General features: G+C 41.8%; 1 long non-coding RNA gene across 1 annotated transcript; it reads right to left on the minus strand.

The window, feature by feature from the left end:
* Positions 1-3,249: 3,249 nt before the first annotated feature.
* On the minus strand, positions 3,250-6,746 carry LOC147751793 (uncharacterized). Its single transcript, XR_015315892.1, has 2 exons — positions 4,974-6,746; positions 3,250-4,507 (listed from the first exon to the last, which is right to left on the minus strand). It is a non-coding gene; the product is annotated as an uncharacterized LOC147751793 (long non-coding RNA).
* Positions 6,747-6,975: the final 229 nt, after the last annotated feature.

Consider the following 6,975-nt stretch of genomic DNA (forward strand, 5'->3'; position numbering starts at 1 on the left):
GTCAAATAGCCAGGGTTAATGTTAACGCTAGATTTTAAGTATATATATATATATATATATTGGAGGTATCAATGTGATATTTCATTTTCTTTGCTGTCGTCGTCGTCAACAAATTCTGTTGACGATAAGCAATTTTTTTCATTGGTCGCCTGCCACCGGTTGCATTGACGCATGCTCTGATTATCTGTGTATGTGTGCGCGCGTGTGTATGTGTGTGTTTGTAAAAATGAAATGTTTTTACATGTGATTATGTTTGCCCCATGTTTGTTTGTTTATTTGCTTGATTCACTTGGTCAGGCAGCGACGATGGAAATGCTCGATACTTCGTCGCTTTCTAAAAAATCTCACTGCAGCAACGCGGGCAATCACCATTAACCTGCACCCCAACACCGCGACAACGCGCAGTGACCGTTTCGATTCGGATATCTGTTCTGGGAACGGATACGTTCGGTGTGATTGCATCAATCTTTTTGACACAAAACGCACAAATAACCGCTGCCTTCTGATTGTCCGATAACAAAATCAAATATTAATTTAGTCTAATGATAAAACATATAGAACTAGCGATGTCGCATGCCTACCACAAATTGCCTGGCGATAAATCGTTGATAAAAGCGTTTTTCTGAAAATACATTAACTTCCTGATACGACAACAATAACCCTGTTGAGCGCTTTAAAAATCGCAAGCCGGACTCATCACCTTTCTTTGTGTTAAGGCAAAGACAAATGTTTACCTATTTTAATTTTGCAAATATCTTTATCTTGCGAATTTTACTAACTAAGCTCGCATTTGTAGAGAAGTAATCCTGCTGTGAGTGTATCTACCATTAATATTCGATGTATTCTTCCACAATTGCTACATGTTTCTAACCACTTAATTCTGCGATCTATAACGACGCCAAACGCCAAAGATCAACACTAACCGCAAGAGCACTTCGTGCCATTGCCCTGTAGTAACGTATAATACCTAAAAAGTGCCGCGCTGTTCTTGGTTCCGTGGACAGAATGTCTTTCACGACAACAGATATCTTTGAAGGGCACCACAAATCTGAAGTATTGTTGTGTACCTTTTCGCTTGTTACTCGATTGCTACCGAAGCGGGTGGTAGCGCCAACGGAGGGCAATCTTAAAAAATATGTTCTCGTGCCTTTGTGCGTCGTACGCTGTCCCTTCGATTGGAGACCGATTAACGATGTTGTTTTACGTGATTATTCTCTCCGGGTACGCTATTTTTGTCAACTTATGTTTCACCCGCTTTCGCGCTCATTCTCGGCCTGTGTTTTTTGCACTAACTTAGATATTTATCTCTATATATGTGGTTTGTTTTATAGAATTCTTCGCACTCAGTGTTACTAAGAACTAACAGGAACGGACAGAAAAAGAGCCAACGACATATGTTCTAGTATGGGTATGTAATCTCTCAATAGAACTATAAATTGCCGAACATAATTGGTTCGTGAACCTCAAATCGCGAAGTTTTCGTGCCGAATCAACGCTTTCATATATATGTATACATATATATAAAAGCGTATTCTCTACAGTGACGCTGCGGCACTCCAAAAAGATTTTATCCTCTCATGAATCGCTTTTGCTGGAAACTAATGTACGCGTGGCGGCCAATCTATATTTCTTCTGCGCTGATCTATCATGGGCAGTTTATAATGTCCAGGGCAAATTGGCGCAGAGAAGGGTAGATCGGCTGACTTCGGATGGCCACACGAACATAAAAGAACTCTCGCATTGCAGAAGCATGCTGATTTAGCCAGCATCACAGCAGCACACCACCTATCGCCGTACTCGGGAAACACATGTACAGACATATACACAGAAGCCCACAGACACACCCAAAAAAGTGAAAGCATTATTGGTTCAAGCCAGCGTGCTATAGCTTCTGAATGATTTGTCAGGAGCGTCCCGTATCGTGTTGAGAACTGCAACTGTTACTGATAAACAGGAAGTGCCAAAAGAAATCAGGAACCCATAGCCAGGACCGACAGAAAGAGCGAAGTCACTACTGATCCGATGAAAGCTATCCGTTGCCGAGAAAAAGATTACTGTTTGTTGTTGTCGATGAAAGCGCTAATCGTATACACTACAAAGTATATAAAATGTATAGAAGCAGTCTAATCATATTGTTATGTTACATTTCAATAATGTCGTCCAGCATGGCTGGAATTCCCGAAGTTGATATAGCAATATTCAACTCGTGGTAGTTTTGCTGCTGGGTGCTAGGTTGGCATCTATGGCGCAAAGCCGAACAAAACGCTTCATACCGTGGCTACTGGACGGAAGTCAGTGTACGGAAATGGAGCGTAGTGTTGCCAAAAAATTGCCCGTTTACCTGCGAAAAGTCGATTTGAGGCAGATTACGTCAGAAAGTTCATGCGATCTGCGTACCTTTGGCGTTTGTGTATTTCATCGACACAATGCTAAATATCGTCTATGGCAGTGCCGTAGAGTGTAATTGGTAGATAGCACTCGTAAAAATCGGCTGAATTAGCGGTAGACCCGCAATCTGAGCGCTATACCTTTGAACTATAATTCGCTGGCGTTTTTCTGTCCACCTCCATGGTTCCTTCCGCACTCTGAAATACATGTTTGCAGATAAAGAGAAAATGATTACCCCGTATATACATATAATGAGAAACGGGTCCTACGGTACTATAAGAACAAGAACATTTTCAGAGTGAGCTGAAAAGGGTTTACCAGATTTAGTGTTCGTATTTTTTAGACTTATCGAACCTAGCTATTAGGCCATAAAGAAGACCTTTTCTTAAGTTAATCTATTCGGTCACTTAGCAACTCTCGGGAACCAGAACGCAACGCAACGAAAGACAAATCGACTTGAAGCCGAACCGATATTGGCAAGATATAATACGACCAATCTAAATGTTCGCTTTTATCTATTTCCTTTATAGCTATGGCACCAATCCTCTTCATTGATAATAGGCCACCGCCGGTACAGCGACACAAGTGGCATCACCGGCTGTTAACTATGGCTACAAGAACCGCCTGTTTACTACTTTTTCCCCCTTTTCACACTTACAATGCACTTTCCATCATCCCGGTTGCCATGTTGTTAATATCGTTTGTTGTTGTTGTAGTTGCGCCCCCTCTACTTAAATCCCCTTAGTCCGCCGTGAAGAGACAATCAAAAGGTACAACCAAAACACATACACAAACTTATTAATACAAATAGGCAAGCGAACAATATTAAATGGTGTACCACCGTCAGCATCACAACAACAATTCCGTTATATTTATGTACTTTATTTTAACCAGTCTCCCCCCGTTTTTTCTTTCCCCTTATAATTGTATGCCAGCGTTTATGGATACGGACATTGAAGAAATGAGCCATGAAAGCTGCTCACGCGTTCATGAACGCGCATGTAGCGATGAGACACGACCGATGCCCCTGTCGCCGCCCCCGACGTCGGCCTCTAACTTTGTGTACGTTCGAGTTGTTGTTCCTCGCTGTTCGGTTCAGCGGCGCACGCAGCTCGAACGAAGCCGTTTGTTTACGCTGGATGTTTATCGTTGTTTGTTGTTGTTTCTGCTCGCACTGCCTTTGTGAATGCTGGGGCTTCAACAAATCAGATGCGCGTAAATGTTCAAGCTAAAACAGATTTCCAAAGAGCAATAGTGCACAGTAGCGGCAACTATGGGTACGCGGCCCATCAGCGATCATTGCTGGTTCTGCAACGATGGCGACGGTTGTGGTGGGAGTGGCTATAGCAGACAACTGGGTTTGAGAAGGCGACAAGCCAAGGCTCGTTGGTCTTGTATTCTTTAAGTGATCGCTGATTAGTTGATTGTTGTTGCTGGTGGTGAATGGTGATTTGCCGTACGCAAGTTTGGCTCGATAATCGTGGTGATGGCGCTAGTGGCGGCAGAAGCAGCGCCGTTCTTGGTGCATACTTGACGCCCCCTATACGATCGCTTGCCGCCTAAGATCAGAACGTGTGTGCGGCGCCATTTATTAAAACAAGGGCTGCCGGGATTTGAAAATCTGGCTTGGGCAACAACAATGACTGCTACAATAATACACCAGCAATAGAAAGCAGCTCATCTCATCAGAGTCGTTGCTTTCTGACATAGACAGACAGTCCATATGCCACAAGATTCTAACGAAGATTGCCAAAGCACAATACATGCCTGACGTGCATAACGGCCAAGGGTGCATCCATACAGAGAGCATACGGTATCTAGAAAGGAATAGTGGGGCTCATAAAGTGTACTGTACGGTTAGGTTATTGCAGGTTGATGAGTATTCATTATGCTTATGCGTACGGTAGAAAGTGCTAGATGTAATGTGCAGCCAAGTCCAAAATGAATTCCATCTTTATGGTTAGTATTATTTAATAAGAGGGCAAGTTTGAAAGACTTCTAGGACTTATGATTAATAACAAAATTATGGATACTAATAATAGGTCCTCAACTAAAAACAAAGTTGGTACGTAACTGTAAATATGTTCTTACTTCTTTGTGAGGTTTAAGCCAGTTTTTCCTGAAACAGTATATTTATATCTTATTATCTCTCTCAACTGCTAGCCCTTTTCCTCATATTTATACATAAAAATTATTATTTGGACTTGATATCAAGAAACATGATTCAAGTTATAGTCAACACGTTTGCTTAACATGGATAGGGATGGTGAGTACTGATTCGATTATTAAACTTTGTCATTAAATGATAACCAAGAACATACTTAAATTATAGCTGAAGGACCGAACTAACAAAAAGCGAAATTGACCTATTTCTACCTAGAAGCCTCAATTGTTTACACACCTAGCCCCTGAATTACTCATGTTAGACGGCCTGAAACAAGAGAGTGAAACTGGGCAAACAAAAGTACAAGGGAAGAAAAGTTGTCGCTGCGTCATACTACCATGTCATACTCATAGATCCCATAACGTTTAACTATTAGAGATGTAAGTTTTACCACTAATACGGTATGTTAAATAGATTTTACCCATTTTGATATCGATGCAGACAAGGACATGGTCCGTGAAAGGGTTTGCTTGGCAACCAATAATAGTGGCGATTTAGCTGTAATTTATATATATATATATGCTCGCCTCCGATGTTATCGCTGTTATTGTTTTAAAACACATCTATGCGTTGTTCAGGACTTCTGCTGGTCTTTTCTGAAATGATGGCCAAAGGACTCGGCATATATAGTGCTTTGCTATTATTTTACAGAGATATGCGTATTAGATAAACGGATGCCTCGTCCACACGAGCATCCGCCTGCCAGTGGGATACATCTAATATTTCAAATTTTACGTCCAGTGCTGCTGTTATCCGTTTCTTTAGACAGGTGGGCATAGATCTGCGTCTTACATTTTATAACCAGTAATTTCTCGTCAACTTGAAAAACACCTACAAATGAAGCATACGTATTTCGTAGTAGTAGTATAAACACCTTATAATCTAATCTGTCCTGGCATCTGTTTACTTGTATTATTCATGATTTTTCTCGGACGTTTGATCTATATAAAACAGTATTTTTTAATCCGAATTGCACTTCATCACGACCAACTTCCGAAACAAAGGTAACCATGTCGAGCTGAGCTTTTGATATTTGTAATACTTGTATATTTGGTATCATTTTTCAATCATAATATATCTTCTCGTACAATTTATTGTTGTATTACGACAAAATCATAATGCCTCTGGACAATGGATCTTACTTTGTCACCATGGGCAAACTAATGACAAGAAGAACGCAGCTAGAAGCTCTGCCACCAACGACATCGTCGCTGCTGATGCGGTTATTGTCTAGTGCTTTAGCGTATAACAAACAAATTATGTATGTTCTTCATCTCTACGATGTCGTATACGTTCATCTATACATTCGTCTCATATATACGAGCGTGAGCGTTAGCAAGTTATTCTCGACGCACCGCAGGAGACCGTTGTCGTGGTACCGTTACGGTTTATCGCTGGGAAGCAAAAGTCAAATTTTGTGTTCGCGCAACCCTTGGCACGCATACGAAGGCAAAACGGTTTTCGCCTTTCACGAGACCATCGCATTTAAGCTTTTCTTTTTTAAATTCCGTCTTCCCCTTCAGTTGAAATTTTCCCTCTTCGTTCATACATGCTAATGGAACAACCATTTTTACCGCTATTACAACAACTATTACTATTAATACTGCTGATTTTGGCTTTCGAAGCGTTTAGCGGCCCAGTCAGTAAAGTACCGTATTACGTTGCATGTCATCACACTGATGCAGGTTTTCTTTTGCTCAGTCGTTTGCATTCTGTCATTTTTCATAAACTTTCGCTCTTTCTTGTACAAGGCAAACTGGTTGTAGTTCTCTTTCTCTCTCTCTATTGCACGATGACTATATTGGTAAAAATAATCACAATTGTGACGTTCCGGATGCGCTGCATGAGTGTACGCCCACCAGCAAACAACCAGGTCGGCAAAAAGAGGGTGGTAACGCCCACCTCGCTAGTCGCGTCTCTGTTATATCAATATAACTTGCAGCACGTATGCCTGTGACTGCAAAGGTGCTATGCGCGTTAAGCGCGCTACGAACCAAACCCCACACCGAAACAATTTTTGTGACGTCTTTGAACTTGCGCGGCTTGTAGCGACTCGTCACGATCATAACAACAACTACGGCCATATAACGTCGATTAGATGTGATGATCAACCAGGACTGCAGCTCAAATTGACGACGCTGTTCGTCTCGTCGTAAAGGGCGTAGGAGATCCTGCGCAGTAGTTGTCCACCAATTTGCCCACTACAAACAAGCCTATCTTGTCTAGCAGACGAAATAGCGGTCATTTTTGAACGACCAAATTAGCTATAGCTGAGGCTGCGGCTGTTGTAGCAGCAGAGTTGTTCGTTCCGACGAACAAGAACTGAATGTGCAGCCCGACAACAGAAGACATTGCGAGTGTAAGCAGTGTAAGATGACCGACAATAGAAGGATGTGTTGGGTGTACTTTGTGCCAGCACTACC

The sequence above is a fragment of the Varroa jacobsoni genome, unplaced genomic scaffold, assembly GCF_002532875.2.
Source record: "Varroa jacobsoni isolate VJ856 unplaced genomic scaffold, vjacob_1.0 contig03838, whole genome shotgun sequence".
Taxonomy (NCBI): Eukaryota; Metazoa; Arthropoda; class Arachnida; order Mesostigmata; family Varroidae; genus Varroa; species Varroa jacobsoni.